Source organism: Ornithorhynchus anatinus, chromosome X5, assembly GCF_004115215.2.
Source record: "Ornithorhynchus anatinus isolate Pmale09 chromosome X5, mOrnAna1.pri.v4, whole genome shotgun sequence".
Classification (NCBI taxonomy): Eukaryota; Metazoa; Chordata; class Mammalia; order Monotremata; family Ornithorhynchidae; genus Ornithorhynchus; species Ornithorhynchus anatinus.
This window is the reverse complement of record NC_041753.1, coordinates 25,217,110-25,242,002: the sequence shown is the minus strand read 5'-3', so window position 1 is coordinate 25,242,002 and position 24,893 is coordinate 25,217,110. Positions and strand designations below refer to the sequence as shown.

The 24,893-nt window shown below is 53.6% G+C and overlaps 1 long non-coding RNA gene across 1 annotated transcript in view; it reads left to right on the top strand.

Moving 5' to 3' along the window:
* Positions 1-9,645: 9,645 nt before the first annotated feature.
* LOC120638174 overlaps positions 9,646-24,893 on the top strand; it is a 28,521-nt gene continuing 13,273 nt past the window's right edge. Inside the window, exon 1 of the long non-coding RNA XR_005659687.1 lies at positions 9,646-9,770. This is a non-coding gene — a long non-coding RNA (uncharacterized LOC120638174). The remainder of the gene's footprint in view (positions 9,771-24,893) is intronic.

Genomic DNA, 24,893 nt, shown 5'->3' with positions numbered 1-24,893 from the left:
ATGCCTCCTTCACAGGAACGGTGCGGGAACAGAACGAAATCACAGCTGAGGGAAAATAAGAACGCCACACCAATTCAAGATATTATTGTAACAGCGAAGGGAAATTTAATTAGACGGATCCCGGGCTTCAGCTTCGTGGTGATCTCCCATGTTAGACATGTGGGCTTGCCCCGGTACTTAGATTTGCATCCCGTATTCACCCCCAACCTCAGGCCGCAGCGCTTATGCCCATATCCCCGATTGATTTTAATGTCCCTCTCCCCCTCTAGATCCTACGTTCCTTTCGGGCAGGGAACGTGGCCACCAACTCCGTTGTACTGTTGCTCTCCCGAGTGCTTATTACAGTCCTCCGCACACGGTCAGTGCTCAATAAATACCATCGACTGACTGACTGATGTAACAGGCCCGTTCCCACTTCAGGGGAAAGGCCTGAACTTGTTGCCCGCCCAAGAGGCTTTTATATCCGGAGTGGATCTCTTCACCCAGGAATTGCAAACTGAGTGAAGACTAAATGACCCTAATGCATCCTCGGTTCTTCTGCCCAGTTCTCTCCCCTGCTGACTGTTAGGAAGCTATGAACGGACCCTTCGCTTCTTACACAGGCGGGGAGCGCGTACCCCTCCAGCACCTATCAGGGCTGCGTAGGCCCCACCTCTCCCAAAGCTGGGAGGGTCCATTCATTCATTCGATCGTATTTATTGTGGGCAGAGCGCTGTACCAGGCGCTTGGAAAGTACAACACAGCAATAGAGAGAGACAATCCCTGCCCACAACGGGCTTAAAATCTAGGGTCCGGAAGTCTCACCCAAGGGGTGGTTCTTTCACCACCATAATGGCCGTTACCGCCCCCCTGAAGCGAGGGAGCTTCGATATCGTCATCATCGGTGGCGCCCACTGAGAGCTCACTGTGTGCAGAGCGCTGTACTAAGCGCTTGGGAGAGTAGAGTACGGCAGAGTTAACGAGCTTAGAGCCTAGAGGGGGAGACGGACTCGTAGATCTGTACGTGAATGCCTTAGGGCTGAGGATGGGGCGAATATAGGATGCCCGAAGGTCACAGATCCAAGTGCGTCGACGAGACCCTCGGTGTGCTCGGCGCTTAGAACAGTGCCCGGCGCTTAGAACAGTGCTTGACACGTAGTAAGCCCTTAATAAGTATCGTCGTTATTATTATTATTACAGTGGCCCTCGCTTGGCGAAGACTGATGGGGCTACCCCGGGGCCACCGGGCAAATGCCGAAATAGCCATGGGGGAAGGGCAGGGGGACCTGACCGGGGACGGTAGTTACACGATGGACCATTATCACCTTGGGCGGGACATTGACGAGGGGCGATCGATCGACGGAGCAAGAGACGTACCCGCGGCCCGATGATCGTAGTTATAGTACTTGTTAAGTGCTTACTATGTGCCGAGCACTGTTCTAAGCGCTGGGGGAGATACAGGTTCATCAGGATGGGCACAGTCCCACACGGGGCTCACACTCTTCATCCCCATTTTCCAGATGAGGGAACGGAGGCCCAGAGAAGTGAAGCGACTCGCCCAAGGTCACACAGCAGACAGGTGGCCGAGGCGGGATCAGAACCCAGGTCCCCCTGACTCCCGGGCCCGGGCTCTATCCACAGAGCCACGTTGCCACCCGTCCAGAGAGTTGTAGCACAGGAAACAGCACCCCATTCCGGTTCAAAAGCTTTTCTTCCCGCTCCCTCCCGGCAGGATGCAGCGCAGGTCCCCGGGGCCAGGTGCTGAGCGCGAGTGGCCTCCAGATCTGCTCTCGGATCTCGTCGCCCATTCACACAGCCCGCTCCTCGGTCGACGCAGTCGGCTCCCTTCGCCCCTCCCCGGGATCCCTCGCGGCTTGGCACCGGGTCGACGGTCCGCTCCCGCGGTCCGTCAGTGGTCGTCAACCTCAGAGCCCGCCGCCCCTCGCCGGGGTCTGCCGTCTTGGGCCGGCGGCCGCCGTGCGGCCGGGACGCGGGCCTCCGAGTGCCGAGCTGCGGCTGGGAGCCGGGGATGTGGGTGGCGGCGGGAGGGGACGAAGGGGCTCGAGAAAGGCTGGAGTCCCTCTACTCCAGACGGTCAGCTCCCGGTGGGCGGGGAACATGTCTGCCAGCTCCGGCAGACTGTCCTCTCCCAAGCACAGTGTTCTGCCCGCAGTGAGCACTCGATAGCTACCCTCGGTCGATGGATGGATCGACTGAGCCGAGCTCCGCTTGCTGCCGGCCTCCAGCCGAGGGGCGGCGTGGCCTAGTGGATGGAGCCCGGGCCCGGGAGGCAGAAGGACCTGGGTTCTAATCCGGCCTCTGCCACTTGTCTGCCGCGTGACCTCGGGCGAGTCGCGTCACTTCTCTGGGCCTCCGTTACCTCGTTTGTAAAATGGAGATTAAGGCTGCGGGCCCCCCGGGGGACAGGAACCTAATCTCTCTCCTTTGACCTCCGCCTCCACTCCGTCGCTGTGTGACCGGCTTGCCGTTTCCTCTTTTGAAATATATTTCCCTGATGCCATCCTGTTATCACCCCCCCCCCCCGCCCAGATCCCTCTAGACTCCAAGCTCGTCGCGGGCAGGGAACGTGTCCGTTTATCGTTGTATTGTACTCTCCCAACCGCTTAGTACAGTGCTCCGCACACAGTAAGCGCTCAATAAATGCGACGGAGCGAATGAATGAACATGGATGGTGTCCGACCTGCTTAGCTTGTATCAACCCCAGTGCTTAGTACAGTGCCAGGCACGTGGTGATGGCGATGACGACGACGATTACGGTATTTGTTAAGCACTTACCGCGCGCCAGGCTCTGTAACAGTAGTAATGATGATGATGATGATGATGATGATGGCATTTGTTAAGCGCTTACTATGAGCCAAGCCCTGTTCTAAGCGCTGGGGGGATACAAGGTAATCAGATCGTCCCACAGGGGGCTCACAGTCTTAATCCCCCTTTTACAGATGGCGGTAACTGAGGCCCAGAGAAGGGAAGTGACTTGCCCAGAGTCACCGGGCTGACGAGTGGCGGAGCCGGGATCGGAACCCATGACCTCCGACTCCCAAGCCCGGGCTCTTTCCACTGAGCTACGCTGCTTCTCCCACTGGGGCGGATACAAGCAAATGGGGTTGGACACAGTCCCTGTCCCACAGGGGGCTCACAGTCTCCATCCCCATTTTACGGATGAGGGAACTGAGGCCCAGAGAAGTCCAGTGACTTGCCCACGGTCACGCAGCAGGCAGCCGGCAGAGCCGGGATTAGAACACCATGACCCTCTGACTCCCGGCCCCGGGTTGTATCCACTAAATCATGCTGCTTCATAGTAAGTGCTCAAAAAATGGCTCAGAGGTAAAAAAAGATGTCACAGGGCCGGCGGAGACAGAGGTGGAGAGGAACCGGAGCCGGAGATTTGTTCGCCGAGGGGAACGGGCGAGGGACGTCAGGCCCGTGCCGGCGGCACCCCGAGCTCCGTAGACCGTAAGCTCCTCGCGGGCACGGAACGAGCCTACCAACTCCGGTGTGTGGTACTCCCCCAAATGCCTAGTCCGGTGCCCTGCACGCCGTAACCGCTCAATAAATGCCACTGACAGATGGCCTGATTCAGTGAGCGGGCCGGTAAATGGGGAACCGCATCCGTGGAGGAGTGAGTATGGCTTTTCAGCTCCAGGGTGAGACCACAGGCTGGACTCTGATCTGTCTCCTGCTTGGGGAACATAACGTGTTCTGTTTTGGTCTTATTTGCTGGACGCCCTCCTAAATAAAGTCTTAAAAATAAGGCATTTGCTCCTCTGGCAAGATCTCTGCTCTTCCTTGCCAAGACTAATAGATTCTCAGAACTGCAGAGAGTGGTGAGAGCGGAACCTTCTACCTTCTTTTTGAGATTTCCCTTGCCCCTCTGGTTATGGAGTAACTTCTCTGCGTAGGTCTGATCATTAATATTTACTTTCAGGTTCAGGGCAAGGGATCAGGACACTTTGCTCCGGCAAGACCTCACCCCCTAGATGAATGTTTTTTGCTTCGCCTTCCCTGGCATCTTGGACGATCCCGTCACAGAAGAATGTTTCCTGTGTCTTTTTTTCCTTTAGGCTCCCAGAGTCTTTGGTCACCCATGAGGAATCTGTTCTTGATTCATGATTTTATTCCAGACCAAACCTTTGACTCTGCCAAATGGAAATCATTTACCACATAACTTCCCCCTCCATTTTTAGCCATCGCGGTTCTCGCTCACAGCCCATAACCCCCTCCCACCTGGGCCCATAACTCTTGCTTTTCCATAACAAACTTTGTCCCTGAGCACTTTTGCATTTTGACGACGACCCCGGGGCTCGTGAGGGAAGTGGACAACCAGCCAAGGGGCCTGTAGCAGAGCCTGAGGTAGAATTTCTCACACACCAGTCTTATGCCTCAGGGAAGGCCAGAGAGGCCCAGAAAGGGCATTAGATTCTCCCCAGGTTTTGGAGAAGCGGCGTGGCTCAGTGGAAAGAGCCCCCGGGCTTGGGAGTCCGAGGTCATGGGTTCGAATCCCGGCCCCACCGCTTGCCAGCTGTGTGACCGTGGGCGAGTCACTTCACTTCTCTGTGCCTCGGTTACCTCACCTGTAAAATGGGGATGAAGACCGTGAGCCTCACGTGGGACAACCTGATTACCCCGTATCTCCCCCAGCGTTCAGAACGGTGCTCTGCACGTAGTAGGCGCTCAACCAATACCAACATAGTTATTATTATCATAATCGGAGTTGGTCTCCCTCACAGGGAAACCTGGAGAAATCTGGGGTCTCAAGTGATCTGCTCGGGCCCCCGCCGGCTGTAGTAGTAGTAGTAGTAGCAGTAGTAATAGCATTTATTAAGTGCTTACTCTACGCGGAGCCCTGTGCTAAGCGCTGGGAGAAAATACCCAGGTGGGAATTTGACACGGCCCCCGTGTCTCAGTGGGGGTCACGGTCTAAAAGGAGAAGTGGGAAGAAGGAACGGACATTTCGAGTAGGATGAGACACTGAAGCACGACGCGGACAAATAACCAGAATAAGAAGAAAATCGGTAGGGAGCTGCGGCTAGAGGAGCAGAATTTCAGGCTCCTCGTGGCTCAGAGTCCAAGGCACAGACGCAGCCACCAGTCTTCCTGGGCTCTCGCCCTCAGACTCCTGTTTGGCCCTGAAAAGCCACATCGTAGTTTTTTAATGGTCCTTTAATGGCCCAACACCCACTGACTCTTCTGTTTCCTCCTCTTCCTCATCGGCCTCACCCCGGCAATGGATCGATCGCATGCTGCGTGCCCGCCATGGTGTATTTAATTGGGCCCTTTGCAGAAATCGTACACTTCTCACACTGAAAGTCTGGAACGATCACGGGGCACAAAGGGAGTCACAATCGTCAAGTTCTTCCTATCCCAGAGGGAAGAGGGAGGGAAAGGGAAATGAGGAAAGTCTCCCTAGTCACTGAGTAGCGTAATCCGAATGAACCAAACTTCAATCAATCAATCGATGGTATTTAGCGAGCACTTACCGGCTACAGAGACGGTCGGTCAGTCGGTCGTATTTACTGAGCGCGTACTGCGTGCAGGGCCCTGGAGGCGCTCAGGAGCGTACAATATGACAAGATAACAGACCCATTCCCCGCTCACAACAAGCTCAGAGTCTAGAGGGGAAAAAATACGTGGGGCACTGGGAGAGTAGGTGCTTGGAAGAGTACAGCATAACGGATTTGGATAGACGCGTTCCCCGCCCTCAGTACACCTACAGTCGAGAGGGGCCCTAGATGGAAAAATCATCTGAATAATCTACAGCAAAGAGTTTACCCCTTGTACATTCTGACCCTTCCCTAGAACTCTCTGCTCGAATTCGAGGACAGTTGAAACCCGTCTATGTGGAGTGGCGGATATCTGCTTGCCATCCCCATCTGAGCCCACTGTGAAGGGGATTCTCACAAGGGCTCTTGGGGAGAGGAAACTTCTGGATCATCAGCATCGTCCCCATCATCCAGCTTCAGTTCTCCAAGACTGTAGCTGGCATCAGGGATTCAGGTGGAAGAGGAAATAAGTGAGAAAGCAGTCGTGCCTCTCCACCGAACCCGGAAGGGAGACGAAGCCCTCCGGCCTCCTCGGACTGGCTTTGATTTCTGAGCCACCACAGGAACGCATTCCAGCGGGCTGAGCTCCGTGAATTGGAAAAACGCTAAAGCGAAGGAGTAAACGCCGGCCGGAATGGCCGGCTCTGTGGACACTGCTGAGGAGGGAAGAATTTGAAACCGGCTCTCCCAGACGGTGATTCTCATCACCTCGGTGCCCGCTGGGGCCGGATTTCATGGCACCGTATAACAGGGTTAAATCCATAAAATAAGAAGCAGCGAGGCCTAGTCGGGGCGGGGCGGGGGGCGGGGGGGGGAGCGCGCACCGTCCTGGGAGTCAGAGGGCTTGGGTTCTGATCGCGGCTCTGCCGCTTGTCTGCCGTGTGACCTTGGGTGAGTCACTTCGCTTCTCTGTGCTTTAGTTACCTCATCTGTAAAATGGGGATGAAGACTGAGCCCCACTTGGGACACGGACTGGGTCCAGCCTAATTAGCGTCTCTCCACCCCGGCGCTTAGTACGGTGCCGGCCGCGTAGTAGGTGCCTAACAGCTACGACAGAAAGAAGTGACCTGTATTTTGAGATGCACCCTTGGCCATCACTTCAGTGGCTTGAAAGGGAACAGGCAGGCAGCCGTCTCGTCACGTTGCGTTGACGACTTCCCAGAATCTCCTCTTCCACCCGAGGCTTTCACCGAAGCCAGAATCCCACACCACCAATCCCAGTTCTCGCTTCTGCGTGATCTTACGTCCGTTGCCAATCCAGCGCTTGTGCAGAGAGTACCACGTAGACTGGGCTACTAGGGGAAGCCGCGTGGCTTGGTGGAAGGAGCCCGGGCTTGGGAGTCAGAGGACGTGAGTTCTAATCCCAGCGCCGCCGCTAGTCTGCTGGGTGACCTTGGGCAAGCCACTTCTCTGCGCTTCGGTTATCTCACCCGTAAATTAGGGATTAAGACTGTGAGCCCCACGTGGGACAACCTGATTACCTGGTATCTGCCCCAGCCCTTAGAACGGTGCTTGGCACAGAGTTAGTGCTTCACAAAGACCATTATTATTATTACTGTTTGGGAAGCTCCTCTGAGCCACCACCAAGCCACCTGACCAACAGCTCCATCTCCGTGGGCCCAGTTCTCTTGCCGGGGATTAGAATCCGTAACCGGTCACCAAACGTGCAGGTTTGGCTGGGAGGATTTTGCTTCCCGAATCATTTCATGCCTCTCTGATCATCGTAGCACAGGAGGCGCTAAGCCGCTAAGGTGGGAAAGCAGAAACGCAAATAATAATTTTTAAAAGACCGACGCTTTTGTGGGCATGGTTGGCCTGTACATTTAAAAGTCCATTAAGAGAAATGGAAAGGGTGCAAACCTTCCTGTGCTGTTGGGTTTTTTCTCTTTCTTTGATTCCTTGGCTTAATCAGCTTGGTACCCGTAAGCTTCGGGGCTATAGATGTAGATATTTATTCCTCGGGGAATACTGTGTGCAGAGCGTTGCGCTAAGCGCCGGGGAGAGTACAGTACGACACTCTAACAGACACATTCCCCGCTCACGACGAGCTTACAGTCCAGAGGGGGAGACGAACATTAATATAAATGAAGAAGATTACAATCTTTGCATAAGCGTTAAGGGGCTGGGAGGGGGATTGAATAAAGGGAACAAGTCAAGGCGGCGCAGAAGGGATTGGGGGAATAGGAAAGGAGGGCTCAGTCAGGGAAGGCCTCTTGGAGGAGATGTGCTTTCCGTACGACTTTGAAGGGCGGGGAGAGGGACTGTCTGTCGGATATGAAGAGGGAGCAAGGACTTCTCTACAGTCTCGTATTTCCTCCTGCCTTCAGGACATCTCAACTTGGATGTCCTGCCAACATCTCCAACTTAAAATGTCCAAAAATGAACGCCTCACCCTCCCACCCAAACCTTGTCCTCTCCCTGTCTTTCCCATAACCGTAGACAACGCCGCTCTCCTCCCTCTCTCACAAGCCCCTACCCTTGGCGTTGTCCTCGCCACATTTCTCTCGTTTCCGCCACATATTCAATCTGTCACCAAATCCTCTTGGTTCTACCTTCACAACATCGCTCAAATCTGCACTCTCCTCTCCATCCGAACTGCTGTCGCGCTGATCCGAGCTGATCCTATCCCACCTTGACTACTGCATCCGCCTCCCCTCTGACCTCCCTGCCTCCTGCCCCCCGCCCCCCCCCCGCCCCACTCCAGTCCATACCTGACTGGGCCGCACGGATCATTTTTCTCAAATGACGCTGGGTCCGTGTTTTCCCACCCCTTAAGGACCTCCAGCGGTCGCCCGTCCACCTCCGCGTCGAACCGAAATTCCTTACCGTTGGCTTTAAAGCGCTCAATCAGCTCACCCCCTCCTACCTCCCCTCACCGATCTCCTGCACTCTTCGCTCCCCTGACGCCGGCCGACTCGCGGTGCCTCGTTCTCGTCCGTCTCGCCGGGGACCCCTTTCGCACATCCTCCCCCTAGCCGGGAACTCCCTCCCCCTCCTTATACGCCAGGCCACCACTCTCCCCACCTTCAAAGCGTTATTAAGATCACCCCTCCTCCAAGAGGCCTTCCCTGATTAAGCCCTCGTTCCCCCAGCTCCGGCTCCTTTCCGTATTGCCTCCGTATTTGGTTCTCTGACCTCTGGGCGTTTGCCTCACCCTCAACCCCGCAGCGCTTACGTACGGATCTCGAAATCAGATATTACAAATTATTTATTGATATCAACGTCTGCCTCCCGCTCTAGACCGAAAGCTCATCGTGGGTGGGGGACGTGTCTGCCGACTCCGTTGTACTGGACTCTTCTAAGTGCTTAGTACAGTGCTCTGCACCTAGTGAGCGTAGATATGGTCGATTGATTGACATTTGTACTGACTTCTCCCAACTGCTTAATACGGTGCATGGCACAGAGCAAACAACCCAGGAAATACCATTGATTTATAGATTGCTAAGCGCTTACTCTGGGCCATGCGCCGTCCTAAGCGTTGGGGTTGATACGAGGAGGAAGCAGCGTGGCTCAGTGGAAAGAGCACGGGCTCGGGAGTCAGAGGTCATGGGTTCTAATCCCGGCCCCGCCGCTTGTCAGCTGTGTGACTTTGGGCAGTCACTTCACTTCTCTGTGCCTCAGTCACCTCGTCTCTAAAATGGGGATTGAGAGTGGGAGCCCCACGTGGGACAACCCGATCATCTTGCATCCCCCCGGCAGCGCTTAGAACAGTGCTTTGCACATAGTAAGCGCTTAACAAATGCCATCCTTCTTATCAGGTTGGACCCGGGAGAGGGGAGAAAGGAGGAAATGAGCAGAGACAGTGCTTTTGCTAGGGAGGGTCCCCCGAGTCTGTAAAATGGGGATTAACTGTGAGCCTCACATGGGACAACCTGATTACCCTGTAACTACCCCAGCGCTTAGAACAGTGCTCTGCACATAGTAAGCGCTTAACAAATACCAACATTATTATTATAGAGAAGTTCCTTCTGGACCCTGGTTGGCGTCAACCGGCAAGGGACATCTCAGGAGGGGATCCTGCACCAGCCTGCTGAGATCGAACAGCCGCTCTTCACGGTGGCTCTTATTCTGGGTCCTCGTCCGTTTTCAAATGAGCAGCAGTCCCGGGCCTAAGGCTGTTGGTTGAAAGGGCACGCGTGAGCTGTCTGCCCTTTCAGAACCGGCGCTGAGAAATTCTGGCTGTGCCTGACCTTGCGGATTATGGCAACTGCAACTTCAAATTCTCTGAAGGTAAGCGGGATTCCCGGGAGGGGGAAAAAAAAAAAAAAAATGAATCCGTTTATTTTGACATCACTCGCACCGGTTTCTCGAGATGAAAACTTCCGGGTTAACTCCGGTGGAGGTGTCAAACTGTCAGATAACAAAGGACAAAACAGAGTCTGTTCCAGCGTCTGCCCTTGTCCTGGATGCACTGGGCATCGGGGGAAGGAAGGGAGAGCGACGGGTTTTTTTTTTCGCTGTCAATTCCGGCACTGCCCTATCTCGGGGAAACTGAAAACAAAATGGAAACTGGAAGACATGTGTCCGCCGGCGGACAGAATCCCGGAGGAGAAGAACACCTGTCCCGGAGCGACGGCCCAGTCGGATTGAAGCCTCTGTTTTGGATTGTGGAGTCCAGCGTGAGGACAACCTGACTCTTCCCCACTGGGCCCTAGGGTCAGGGCAGAACTCACCTGACTTTGCTCCTTCCCTGGTGTCTCCTCCCCTGCCCTGGCCATTTAGGGACAAAGTTTACCTTGGAACAAGTGAGGGCAGACAAGGGGAGGTGGCCTGGGGCGGAGCTCGAGCTTTGGTTAAGGACTGTTTCAGTTCTGATGGGTCCTAAAGTCAGCCAGTCCACAGCAGGGATTGAGGGCCTCTAGGGATCAGAGCACATAACCGGGCAATACAGGTCAGGAGTCTGGGATCTTCCAAGCCCCCGGGACCCCTAAATCGGTCCGTCACCCGCCTCCGCACGCAGATTGGCTTTTAAGATTCAGCATACAATCCCTAGCTTCGGCATTTGAGACTGCAACCCTACAGGACACGCTTAAACGGGAAGGACGGAGTGCTTCTCCGTAGCCCGGAAGTAAACCGCCCGAAACTTCGAGTTTCCGGTTATTGACGACAGAACGGTCCGAAACCCGCGTTTGACCTTTTGCTGGGAATCCTCCTTTCAGAGCAGCGTTCAATAAGGAAATGAAGTTCTGTCCTGCGCCTGGTTGAACGTCAGCTTCCGTACCAATCTCCTTTCCGAATAAATGATTTTCCCAAAGATTATTCAAAATCACAAGCCAAGCCACTGCGCGCTTTCCCGAAACACCCGATTCCTATCAGCCGAGCTTAAATCAACCCATCTCTCTCTGCAAGTGGGTGAACCAGTCGTGGGACCCTACTGGACGGTAATTTATTACTGGGGCCGTGGCCACCTTCAACATTTAAACAAGAGGTTCACTGCAAAGTAACTCTGGCCCGAAGCCGGAGCAATACATTTCTCTACCAGTCCTGAGACCAGTGCTCTGCACGTCAGTACTCGTACTGTCAGGAGCAGTGACAGTAGCCAAGCAGAAGGAGGATTCCAAGCGAGAGGTAAAATGCGGGTTTCGGATTGTTTTGTCGTCATTAACTGGAAACTCAAATTTCACTGCTACGGCCCATCTGGGGCTTCGGAAGGGGACGGTTAAAGGGACTGGGGTCCGGAGGAGAGGGGCCGAGGGATGATTGCGTAACTGCCTCGAAGAGCAGGTTACCAGCTCTTCTCCGTATCCACTGAGTACCAAACAAGAGGCAACGGCAGCAGGCGAAAGTTGCGGATCAGCGTACCGGGTGTTTAAAGGCCAAAAAAAAAAAAAAAAGAGAGAAAGAGAAAACAAATCTGGCCGGACTCGTGTACCGTGGCAGCTTCTATCCACCGCCCCTGAAAAGCAACCAGATTTCGGGGGGGGATGGGTGGGAAGGGGTGGGGAAAGAGGGCCAGTGGAGCCGCCGAAGGCTTGGGTAACAGAGTCACAGGGTCAGGGGTGAAAAGAAATTGGTAACTAGGAAATTGAGGAGTCAGAGAAGGCTAAAGGCCCAAATGAAGAGAATGGAGGCTGGTCTCCCTGTCGTCCTGTGGGGGAGAAGCTGGAGAGAGGGGTGCATTGGAGGAGGGGACGACTACAGAAGGGGTACAGGGCCCAGAAGAAGCGGCGGTGAGGACAGAGGTTGAGGGAGGCACGGAGTTGGGGGGAAGAGGTCCCAGGGAAGAAGAAGCGAGTAGCGGATGAAGAGCGGAAGGCGTTGGGACGGACCAAGCTACTGGCGGTTTCCTGGCATCACGTGACACGGAGTCTTAGGGCTCTGATGCCACGAATCCTCGAGGCGAAGACCAAATACCCCGTTACAGGCGGGAGGGTCATGCCACCGGGCGGAAGTTCCACCCTGCCGCTTGAGCACGGGCCCGGGAGTTAGAGGACCTGGGTTCCGATGCCGGCTCGGCCCCATCCAAGCTTTATTAAGGGGATGTCAGATTGAAGCCTCTGAAGATCGAATGACGTCGGAATTGAGGCGGCTCGGCCGCCGTGGGACCTTGAGCAAGTCGCTTCACTTCTCTGCGCTTCATCTCCCTCATCTGTAAAATAGGGATTAAGACTGCGATCCCCACGGGGGATATGGACTGGTTCCAACCCGCTCCGCCGGTATCTACCCCAGTGTTCAGTAGAGTGCCGGGCGCATGGTACGCACTTAACAAATACCGAAAACAAACAAAAAAGCTTAGTGTGGGACCTGTCGGCATGGCAGCAGGGAGGAGCAGACGGCTACCTCACCCTTCACCTCTTTCTGGCGGCAATAGCAGCCACTGCGTTAGAACTGACCAGCTCTGGGAATTTTCCAGGCCAGCCAGAATCACGTACTATCAGTTGGGCCGAGAGCTCACTCGTTCATTCATTCAGTCGTATTTAGCGAGCTCTCACTGTGTGCAGAGCACCGTACTAAGCGCTTGGAAAGTACGGCTCGGCAACGGATAGAGACGATCCCTACCCGACAACGGGCTCACCGTCTAGAAGCGGGGGGGGAGACGGACAACGAAACGAAACAAGTAGACGGGCGTCAATAGCATCGATATAAGTAAATTAGAATCATAGATGTATACGCATCGTGAATAAAATGAATAGAATAACAAATATGTACTTATATACACAAGTGCCCGGGGGCGAGGAGGGGGGTGGAGCGGAGGGAGGGAGTCGGGGCGATGGGGAGGGGAGGAGGAGCAGAGGAACAGGGGGGCTCGGTCTGGGAAGGCCTCCTGGAGGAGGTGAGCTCTCAGGAGGGCTTTGAAGGCGGGGGGATGTAGTTCCCAGGAACTGCCTAGAAGGTTACCTAGAAGGTTGGCATTAGATGCCCCTTCTCCTCTTTCTTTCTCCTCTCCTCTCCCTCTTCCTCTCTCCCTTTCCTCTTCTTCTCTCTTCCTCTCATTCTCTTTCTTCTCTTTCCTTCTCTCCCTTTCTCTTTTTTTTACGGTATTTGTTAAAGGCTCCCTTTACTTCGAGCTCTGATCTAAGCACGAGGGTAGCTACAAGGTAATCAGGTCGGACACGGCCCCCGTCCCACATGGGGCTCACAGTCTAAGTAGGAGGGAGAAGAGCCCGCTGTTGGGCGGGGATCGTCCCTGTTGCTGAATTGCACTTTCCAAGCGCTTAGGACCGCGCTCTGCACACAGTAAGCGCTCAGTAAATCTGATGGGATGAACAGGTTTTGAATCCCCATTTTTAGAGTTGAGGAAACCGCAGCCCAGAGAAGTGAAGTGACTTGCCCGAGGTCATCCGGCAAGCAGCTGGCAGAGCTGGGATTCGAACCCCGGTCCTCTGACTCCCAGGTCACGCTGCTTCTCTCTATTATCAACGTCTGTCTTCCCCTCTAGGCTGTAAGCTTGCTGTGGGCAGGGAGCCTGTCTACCAACTCTGTTGTACTGTACTCTCCCAAGCTATTAATACAGTGCTCTGCGCACGGTTAAGTGCTCAATATTACCGTTGATTGATTGATTGCCGCCCTTCTTTTGGACCTCCGTTCCCGGGAGCTTCCAGCCCACATTCGCGCTCACCCGAAGTGGGCAAGAGGATGTGCGTCTCCAGAAACGTTAATAATGGTGGTATCTGTTAGGCGCTTACTATGTGCAGAGCACTGTTCTAAGCGCTGGGGGAGATACAGGGTAATCAGCTTGTCCCACCTGAGGCTCACAGTTAATCCCCATTTTACAGTTGAGGTCACTGAGGCACAGAGAAGTGACCTGCCCACGGTCACACAGCTGACAAGTGGCAGAGCCGAGAGTCGAACCCATGACCTCTGACTCCGAAGCCCAGGCTCTTTCCACTGAGCCGGGCTGCTTCTCTTTACGTGCACGGGCAATTACCCGTACCGTGAATTCGATCCTTAAAGTCGGTCCCCGCCTGGGCCAGTTCGGAGCCGAGAAGGAAAATTCCACGGAGAAATCGCATGGGGAGAAGATCGGCCCCGGTGGCGCATTCGAATCTTGCTGGGTTCCCCCGAGAGGATGAACACCGGGAAGGAGGATTTGTTCCTCGGGAAAAGCCAGAAGAAAAAGGTTTTTTTCCACTTCTCCTTACTGAAGCGACAGCAGGGGAGAAGAGCGGCCCAGAGTTTCTGTAGCGGCCTCTGCCTTGAGCTGTTATTATTTAATAACAATGATAATAATAATGTTGGTATTTGTTAAGTGCTTACTACGTGCCAAGCACTGTTCTAAGCGCTGGGGTAGACGCGAGGTAATCAGAGCGTCCCACGGAGGGCTCACAGTCTTCATTCCCGTTTTACAGATGAGGTAACTGGGGCACAGAGAAGTGAAGTGACTTGCCCAAAGTCACACAAGCTGACAAGTGGCAGAGCGGGGACTAGAACTCACGACCTCTGACTCCCAAGCCCGGGCTCTTCCCACTGAGCCACGCTGCTTCTCGACTTCTGATTTAAACTTCTGATCTCCAGTCCGAGGAAAACCGAGAAAGAGCACTGCCAGCCAAGCTCTCACCTCTCTCTCACCCCGGAGATGGCAGTGAAGGAACAACTCCTCGTGCCCTGGGGGAATTTTTCTGTCTTTGTTCGCGGAGGGGAAAACGACCGGAGAAAACTTCCAGATCCAGATCGCTAGGCCCTTAAGTAAAATGAGCAGATTAGTCGCTCAGAACGGTGCTCTGCACCCAGTAAGTACTCGATAAGCACAACTGATTGATTGACTGATTGGTGATGGTATTTGTTAAGCACCTACTATGTGTCAAGCACTGTTCTAAGCGCTGGGGCGGATACAGGCTAATCAGGTTGGACACAGTCCCTGTCCCACATGGGGCTCACAGTCTCGGTGGGAAGGAGGCCAGAGAACCAGACTTCCAGGGGAGTCTCCCCGCGCACCCTCCTCCCTCTCCCCTTCCCCCCCCCCTCATCCTCCCTAACCCCCGCATCGGCCGGGAGGTGCTGCCCCGCCCTCGGACCCCAGTCCAGAACGGGCTGGTGTACAAAATTTGGCAAAATACCGTCGTGTGGAGTCGTGTACTGGGGCGGGGAGAGCACGGCGGGCCAGCACCCCGTCCCCGCTCGATAATTAAATTGTCGCCGTCCCCAGCCAAGCAGGGAGCGGTTACGGAGGCAACCCGTCCGGCCCCCCCCCCCCGACGCCCCCCACGGCCGCGATGACCCGGAGGCGGGCCCGCACCTTCGGGTCTCCCCTGGAGGGAGCCCAGGCCCACCCCATCGGCTTCCCCCCCCAGCCTCGGTCCATCCGTCCCAGGCTCCTCTCCGCACCTCTAGGGTCCAACCCACGGTCGGGGGAAGCGGGGGATCGCCTCACGTCTCAAGCGAGGCTCGACCTACGGGGTGGAGCAAGCCCTAGTTTTCTCACGCCCAGGCGACGAGACAGCAAATAGGTAGGAGGAAAATATTTTATGAGACAAAGAATTTTCCACGCATATGCAGATGAGGTGGCAAGGTCGCAGTAAGGGTGAGATCCCAGTCCGGCCGTCTTGGACGGACAGCAGGAGGAAGCTCCGGCCGGCTCGTTGCCGAAACCTCCCGTGGGACGGAAGTACGGCTCCGCGTTAAATAGCAAGTAAAACACTATTCGACTGTGACCGGGGTACGGCTAGTAGCTGAAGAGAAAGGCCCAGAATATTTGCCTCTGTTCATCACGCTGCTTCAGGCAGGTTGGGGAACAACAAGGACAGGCTCTGTTTTTAAGATGCACCTACCTTCGATCTGCAGGCGGGGAAAACGCCCGGAGTGCCAGGTCACTTTCAAGGGAATGTTTGACTTCATCTTCCAGACAGAATTGACTATTTTGGAGGCTATTTAACGACCTGTTCAATACAAAAAGAAATAAACGGAGGCCATTTATAGCAAGAGCGAACAGAGAACCTTTGGTTTTTCTGATATTTAAAAGATCATCACATAGGACGCGTTGTGGTGATTCTGGCCCCGAACTGGACCCCAGAAAACCTTCCTTCAGTTCTCGGCTAAGCCAACACCTTATTGACTTTCCTCGGTCCAAACCCTTGATCTACCTGGCCCCCGCTCTCTGAGCAAAATAGGAATACTCCCCCCTTTCCCTCTCTCAGAGATTTATGAGGACTCATGTCTGTTCCTACAGAAGTGGCTTCAGTTCGGTCACCGACTAAACACCGTGAATGTATTTTGAGGAAACTGAAGTGTGTTTTGGCAGTCCTGATTTTATAAGTTCTAACGGTGGGTTATCCGGCACAGGAATTAAGCATGCTAGAACATTCTGTCCTGTCCCTCCCGGTGCTTAAAGTAAACAGGTTCCGCCGACTCAGATAACTCCGGGGAATAAGAGAAGCTTGGCCTGAGTTAGCCAGACCGTAGGAAAGAAACAGGCTATGCAACTGTATCGCACTCTTCCAAGCGCTTAATACAGCTGTCCACGCACAGTCAGCACTCAGTAATTGCCACTGACTGATTGACTGGTATGCAAGTTAATTCCAATTCATAACCTGGATGACAATTTCCATCCAAATTACCGAGGGAGCCGCTGGCATAAATATTGCTCGTTCTACCCGCTTCCAAACGAGTACGCACAGATGACTCCAAGCCTATGATTTTTAAAACGCGGTAGTCACAGGGCAGGGGAAACACGAGCTGCCAGATTGAAGGGATCCTTGATGTCGCTCCGAGTGATCAGAGTGATGTTCGGTCCGGGGCGGGACTCCCGGACCGACCCCTGAGCTGAATGAATCTGGAGGAATTTCATCTCTTCTCCCCTCTGGGTGAAATAGCCAACAGGAGGGGACAAATCGGGAGCCCCCGTCAACAGCATTCAGAGAGCATCTACTCCGTGCAGAGCCCGATACTAGAAAGATGGAGAAGGGGCAGAGGTGGAAGACACTATTCTTCCCCTCGAGGCGCTTAGATTCGAAAGAAGACCAGCGGCCGGGGCGGGGACAGTAGACAATAGTGAGAGATCACAAACGGATCCATTGGAGAATCGGATTTATTACAAAGAGCCGAAGAAGAAATGAAGACCTGTGAACTCAGAGTACTACATCAAGAATTGTTTCGAAAGGCATTATTAAACGGACAGATCGACCCTGAAAAAATAATAATAATAATGTTGGTATTTGTTAAGCGCTTACTGTGTGCCGAGCACTGTTCTAAGCGCTGGGGTAGACACAGGGGGAATCAGGTTGTCCCACGTGGGGCTCACAGTCTTAAATCCCCATTTTACAGATGAGGTAACTGAGGCCCCGAGAAGTTAAGTGACTTGCCCAAAGTCACACAGCTGACAAATGGCCGTATTTGTATAAGCACACGCGTATTTTAGAAGGAATTCCTCGCGGTGCATTTCCTGCACCGCTGCAGCGCGGCCTAGTGGAAGAGGTCCGGGCCTGGGAGTTTGAGGACCTGAGTTCTAATCCCGGCTCTGCCATCTGCCTGCTCCGTGAACCTGGGCAGGTCACTTAACTTCTCTGCGCCTCAGTTTCCTCATCTGAAAAATGGGAATTCAGTACATGCTCTCCCTCCTACTTGGACGGTGAGCCCCACGTGGGATAAGAGACCGCGTCCAACCTGATCATCTGGCATCTTCCCTAGTGGCACAGAGTAAGTGCTTAACAAAAGCCGCAATTATTCTTATTCAAAATCGTGTGCGTCGTTTTCAGTGCCATTGCAGATGCAGTCGTTACGAAATCAGAAGGCCAGTCCAGACGCTCAGGAAGACTAGGTGTGATAACCGTAGCTTTGTTCTGATTTCCGTCGTTATGCTCTCATTCCCCGCTGCTTCCTGCACCGTTCCCACCCAGGTTAACCTGAAGATGTGAGTCTGTTCACCCTCTTGGTCCTCTAGGGCTAGTAAGGATGGAACCGGTTCTCGATATTTGGTAGCCCTGGGCCTCGGGGCTGCCATGTCAGGTGGTTCTGCAGTGGTAGGAGGGCGAGAGGAGTGGGCGAGCTTGACCGGTAGAACTGACGGTACTGAAGCCAGGAGGTGGAGAGACAGGGGAGGAAGGGGTTGAGTTTGGGGTTCAGAGGAACAGGAACAAGGGAGGGAAATAAATGAGGGGAGGAGGATGGTGGGGAGGGCTTTACAGTGTAACTTTTCCTTTCCTGTAGGGTATGGGTATAGCAGAGGGGCCCTCCGGTAAGCGACTTAAAAGATTACGTGGTCATCTAAGGGAAAATGTAGCCCACGGTCCAGCCGTTCAGGATTCCTCATTGCGGTCGAGGAATCCATCAAGGCTGGGTCATGGGGTATCGCACTGTTACTGGTCGTTGCCGTAGCTCGGCCCTTAAACCACCCCCTCCAGGGTTAAACCCATGAAGCACTGACTTCAGAGGGTCCAGTATGGGCCGATTTTATTCCCGACTGAGCCATTCTGCTGCTCGTGCAGGGAGGGGCGGGAACTACTGAAGTGCAGCCTCGGGGAGGTCACCTCGTTCTGCCCCTAAAACCAGCTCTGATTACAGGGAAGTTCCCTTTCCTTCTCAGGCACCCAACCTCTCTGAAATGTTACATTTTCAGGATCCCTCACGCTGCACGGTTGTGACCTTGGTGACGCTGACGTTAGATTCCAGGGGGGAAATGTAATGAAGAGTGTGTTACCGGACCGGGTCCTCTGGAATTGCCCGGCGTTTCAGTAATGCTGGAAGAAAAATGAATGCTTCAATTTTTTATCATTTTGAATGGTCAAGGGATTAGGGCCACTAAGGGAGGACCACAGGAGCCTAGGACGTGATAGACTAGAAATAATTTCAAGAACTAGGAAGTGAACTTGGGAAGACTCTGTTGTCTTCTCGGGCACGGGAAATGCCAGCTTTCAAAGAGCGGGGTGGTTTGGGGGCAAGGGGCAGTCCCTGAAAGAAGAGAATAAGAGTCCGTCTTGCGGTTACATGTGCTCCGTGGTTTAAAAAGTAATTTATTTCACAACACCTACGTTGCCAATTTTCATGGGCTCGCTTGCCTGGAACATTTAATAGTTAAAGAGAGTTTGGGGATGGCAAACAAATGCTGCTGGGGGCTTGCCAGATAACCTATCATACCCCCTGACAATCATCTACAGCCTGATCCATCACTGACAAACTGTCTATTGATCTGTTGAGTCAAGCAATCGTGCAGGGGAAGTTTAACACGGGCACCGAAAGCCAGGACGGAGGACTATTTGGCACCCCAGCCTGGTCACCTCCAGATAAAGGCCCCTGCGATCCAATCAGTCAGTGGTATTTATTGAGCACTTACTGGGCGCAGAGCCCTGTGCTGACGGCTTGGGAGAGCACTTACTCCTTGAGCGAGTTCTCTACACCTGCTGGCTCCATTTACCCTCCTCCAATTTTCTCCTTGACCCCTGCGATCTGGCTTCTGCCCCCTTCCCTCCACAGTCAGCGGTCACCAACGATCTCCTCCTTGCCGAATCCAACGACCTCTACTCCATCCTAATCCTCCCCGACCCCCTCGGCTGCCTTCCACGCCGTCAACCACCCCCTTCTCCTGGAAACGTTATCTAACCTCGGCTTAAGTGATGTTGTCCTCTCCTGGTTCTCCTCCCATCTCTCTGGCCGCACCTTCTTTTGCGGGGTCCTCTTCTGCCCCCCCCCACCCCGATAGCGAGGGTCCCCCGAGGCTCGGTTCTCGCCTTCCCTGCTGAACCCCGGTGAATTCGCGAAATTCCCACCGTTTACGCCCCCCCCCCCCCCCGCCATCTGTAACATTTGTGACGTTCCCTAGCTCCCAATCCTCGGAAAGCTTCGGGCCGTGTGGGCCCCCCGTGGGCTGCTCATTGCTGAACTGCTTTGGTTGTCCATCTTCAGGTTGGCTCTCTGCCGTGGGACCCACGCTTCTCATCAGGTAGGGCTTGGGTTGGAACAGGCTCCATAATTTCCAGCGAGGCTCCGTTGCCGTTTACCACGGTGCCTCTTAGTCTCGTGGTCTTTCTGACGTCTTGGCCCAGAAAGAGCTGCCTCACTGCTGTTGGTCAGGACGGCGCCTTCGTTTCCCGGAGGCTCACAGCTCTGCCCCATCGTTTGAGGTTGTGCTTTAAAATGGTTCCTTCTCCCATCGGTCTTCCGGTTACTAGAGAACCAGCCTGGCTTAGTGGAAAGAGCACCGGGAGTTAGAGGACCTAATCTGCTATGTGGCCTTGGGCAAGACACGTAACTTGACCGCGCCTCAGTTCCCTCATCTGCAAAAGAGGGATCCGATACTTGTTCTCCCTCCTACTTAGACTGTGAGCCCCATGTGGGACCCGATTATCATTCGCCTACCCCAGCACTTAATACAGGGCTCGGCACACGGTAAGGACTTAACAAATACCACAGTTCTTATTATTACCTCATTTCATTCCACCGTGCAGATCTTCACTTTCAAAACCCCTGGACCCAGTTTGGGTTCTTTCATTCTGGACTAAATGAAGGAGCTCTTCTCTTCTAGCAGAGCAGGGCTTCACAGAATTTGAATATTCCGAGAATTCAAGTAATCTCGTGTGTGACGTGACTGTTTCTGCGTCTGTGAGTAGTCAGAGAGAAGGAGGGCGTTAGAGCAATCCCCCAACATGATCACCTAGCTGACTGGAAAACCTGATTGAGCAAAGCTCCCCAAATTCGGACCACGCTCATTCAGAATTTGTGACGCTTCGGACGGTCACCGCCTAAGGTTACAAATTAGATATTCACTGGAGAGACCAGCCAACCTGAGAGAAAAACAGGCAACCACAAAGCAGAGAGACAGGAGTGGAGGAGTGTTGAAAAAGAAGTGAGGTGCTCAAGTGCCGACTCCTTTCTGAGCTGGACTCCCAATCTTTCTCAGGTCTCCAACAAGATTTGAGAGTTTTCAAATCCAGGCTACGACGACACACAGCGGTGGCCTTCTGCTAGCCCCCGGCCCCACTAAAGCCACACCCAAACCTTTCATGCACCAGATGAAAATTTGGCAGCTACGGGAAGGGTTGTTGAGAGAGCAGTGTCTCCAACATAAAGGAGAGGCTGACCCTCTTTAGACACTCCAACTTCTCTTAAACTTTGTCCACTTTTAATCCAATTTTTAACACAGGCTCAACAATCCGGGTAGCGAAGGAAGATATATTTAGTTAAGGACTTGAATCACCTTTCCCTGCGTGTGTGTGTGTGTGTGTTTGTGTTGTGCGTGTACGTATGTATGTATGTTTAAGCAAGAGGATGGGTCAAAAAAGAGAGAAAAGATTAAAACGACCGATTCCCAAGCCTCTTCTGAAATCGCCAAACCACCCCATCATACAAGGTTCTGGGAGGGGTGGGGGACGCAAATCGTTTCTCCGAGCCGGACATTTGGAATCATTTCCCTCCATCTCCATCCTGCGGTTCCCTCAGTAAAACTCGCGATCAAAGCGCTCTAATTCCAAAAGGCCAGGCCCAAACATGGTTATGTGAAAAGGTCCGGATTTAGATGCAACGAATAGGAGCAGGAGGCTTTCCGCCGCCGGGGACTTCTCAGAAAGCATGTTTCTTAGCTTTGCAGCAGCAACTGTGATAGACGTTTGCGGGGGAGGGGAAGCTTAAATGGTAGAAAGATGGACTGTGTGTTCTGGGAATACCAGTGGGACTCGAATCGGAGATTGAGTGTTCCTTTCCCATAACCCGTCTCTGTGCCCAGCTTTGACCTTTCACTGTTTAGCTAGCTGTCTGCTGAGAGATCTCTCCTCTAATCGCTCGTGCACCACTCCACCTTAATCCCAGGTATGAAAAGGCATGAAAACATTGACCGCTGGACCTGTCTCCAGGTGGCTACTGGATCAAGTCATTCTCCCCCTCACCCCCACCCCTCCACCCCCCTCCCCCGTCGAGCTCCACCGAATAGCTCCGCTTATGGCCAAATGGGCCCTGAGACTTCGCGGGGACTTGGAATGCAATTCTTTCGATGTCAGCAGAAAAAAAAATGTCTAGACGTAGCGGTCATTTATTAGCATTCGGTGGGGTGTTTGGTTTCCAGGAAAGCGGGAAATAGCTGAAAACCCCAGGCGACGGAGTAGGGCGGCCCGGTTAAAATTTAGGGATTAGGACGTGGTTCGGCTCAGCATCTGGTTTCAGTCCCGTGGTTAAAAATAAACACGACGAAGCCCCGGGACGATCAACTCTTGAGGTATTGCTGCGACACCAATCCACCTGGGCGAGCAAAAATTCTGCCACCTTGGTGACCTGACATATTTTCATCGCGTCAGAATGGAGCAGCAGGTAAGGTTTAGCCTCTGAGTCCTTAAGAAATACTAAATACCATCATTTCAATTTTACCCCTGATATCACCAGCTCTCCTGTGTTGTTCCGTCACTGTAGGAATGGCAGTTTAGGTGTGGAAATCGATAGGAGGGTTCTCATCCTATTAGTTTGTAGATAATTACTGGATTGAAACTATGAAAACATCCTCAGCCTGGATGAGGAACTATGCTCCCAAATCTCCCTCAGCAAGTGGGGGGGAATCGGTTGCCAAAGTTTTTCCATCACCTTGATGGTACGATCCCACTTCACGGTAGAAGGTGTATTGTTTCATCCCATGTAGGCTTTTTTCACCAAAGGGTTCTAATTCTCTTTCCCTGGACTGAGGGAGGGAGCCATGGAAAAGAGCCATCATTCAATCAGCCAGTCGTATTGATCGAGCGCTTACTGTGTGCCGGGCACCGTTAATGAGCACTTGGGAGAGCGCAGAGGAATAATATAGCGAACACATTCCCCGCCCACGGTAAGCTTATAGTCTAGAGGGGGAGAAAGACACTGTTATAAATAAACAAAATTACAGATACGGACATAAGTGCTGTGGAGGAGGGATGAATAAAGGGATCGAGCCAGAGCAACGCAGAAGGGGGTGGAAGAAAAAGAAAGGAGGGCTTAGTCGGGGAAGGCCTCTTGGAGGAGATGTGCCTTCAGTAAGGCTTTGAAGCGGCGGGAGAATTATTGTCAGTCGGATATGAAGAAGGGGAGCGTTCCGGGCCAGAGGCAGGACGTGGGCGAGAGGTCAGCGGTGAGATAGACGAGACTGGGGTACCGTGAGAGGGATGGCATTAGAGGAGCAAAGTGTGTGGACTGGGTTGTAGTAGGAGAGTAGGGAGGTCAGGTGGGAGGGGGCAAGGTGACCGAGTGCTTTAAAGCAGTAAAGAGTTTCTGTTTGATGAGGAGGTGGGCGGACGACCGCTGGAGGTTGTCTGGGAGTGGCAAAACGTAGATCGAACGCTTCTGTAGAAAAATGACCCAGGCAACCGAGCCGAGTATTGACTGGAGTGGGGAGAGGCAGGAAGCGGGGAGGTCAGCAAGGGAGGCTGATACAGTAATCAAGGCGGGATCGGATAAGTGCTTGGATGAACGTCGTAGCGGTTTGGATGGAGAGGAAAGGGCGGATTCTAGCGACGTCGTGGAGGTCGAACTGACAGGATTTATCGATAGATTGAATGTGTGGGTTGAAGGATAACGCCAAGGTTAGGGACTTGTGAGACAGGAAAGATGGCGGTGCTGTCTACAGTGATGGGAAAGTCAGGGGAAGGACAGGGTTTGGGTGGGAAGATAAGTTCTCTTTTTGACACGTTAAGTTTGAGGGGACGGCAGGGCGTAAAGCCCCAAGAGACGGGGGAAGGGTAGCGTGGTTGCGAAGCAGCCGCCCCGAATCCGTTCATTTTCTGAGCTGAGCGGTCAGGGGGGAGAAGTGAGAAGAGCTGTGACACCCTCCCCACTGTAGGCAGCTTCTGTTGAGGAGCTGGAAGGAACTTGGCTTCTGCCTCAAGGGGCCCATCATCATGGCTCCGCTGGAACAGCCTGCTGTGGTTTCTCTGTGCCTCAGTTACCTCATCTGTAAATTGGGGATTAAGACTGTGAGCCCCGCGTGGGCCATGGACGGCGTCCAACCTGATCAGCTTGTATCTATCCCAGAACAATGCCTGGCACATAGTAAGCACTTCAAATACGCCACCCAAAGGAAAAGAATAAGATACGACAGAATCAGCCCACACAATCCCCGCCGATGACCAGCTTACGGTCTAGAGACTGTAAGTGACTTAACCTTCCCGGGATTTAGTTCTGTCATCTGCACAATAGGCTAGCCTTTCCCTACCTCACGGGCATCCTGGAAGGATAACCGAGCGATCGGTGGCATTTATCGAGCGCTTACTACGTGCAGAGCACTGTCGTAAGCGCTCGGGATAATGGGAGACAACCGATGGCGACAACCCTTTGAGGTGCCACGAGGGCCGGAGCGACAGGAAGTCTCAGTTGCGCTGATCATGCCACCCGTACGGAGAGGATAGTTGGCCGGGAGAGGGAAAGAGAGGTCATTTCGTCCCGGAAACTATGCTGTACGGGGCCTGCTTATCAGCAGTCGGGCCCGAGAGGCCCACTTCTGAGACTGCCTGGAATCCAGAGAGTTTATAAAAACAACAGCTACTCATCTTATACTCAGGGTATTTGCCAGATCTCTCTTGGTTCTCCAAACATTAGGATTCCCAGGTAATCTCTCTTTAACTGACTCCTCCTTTTATTGCTCAATCCTTCCTGCCTCAAAACTCAGATGTTGCTTTGCCGCCAGGTATGTTAGCTGAGTCCGCACGGGCAAAAGTTGAATTTTAAGAAGGTATTTCCAGGGGAAATAACCATTTCTGCCCTGAGTCTGCACTGGGCGTAACAGGTCTCCGGTGCCTTACCCGTGACTTGCAGGGATAAGACCTTCTGGAAAACGAGAAGCAGCGCGGCTTAGCGGACGGAGCGCTGCCTGGGAGTCGGAGGACCTGGGTTCGGATCACAGCTCCGCCACTCGTCCGCTGTGGGACCTTGGGCCGGTCACTTCGCTTCTCTGTGCCTCAGATTCCCTCGGCCGTGAAATGGGGATTACGACTCTGAGCCCCACGTGGGACAGCGACTGTGTCCAAACTGATTAGAGTC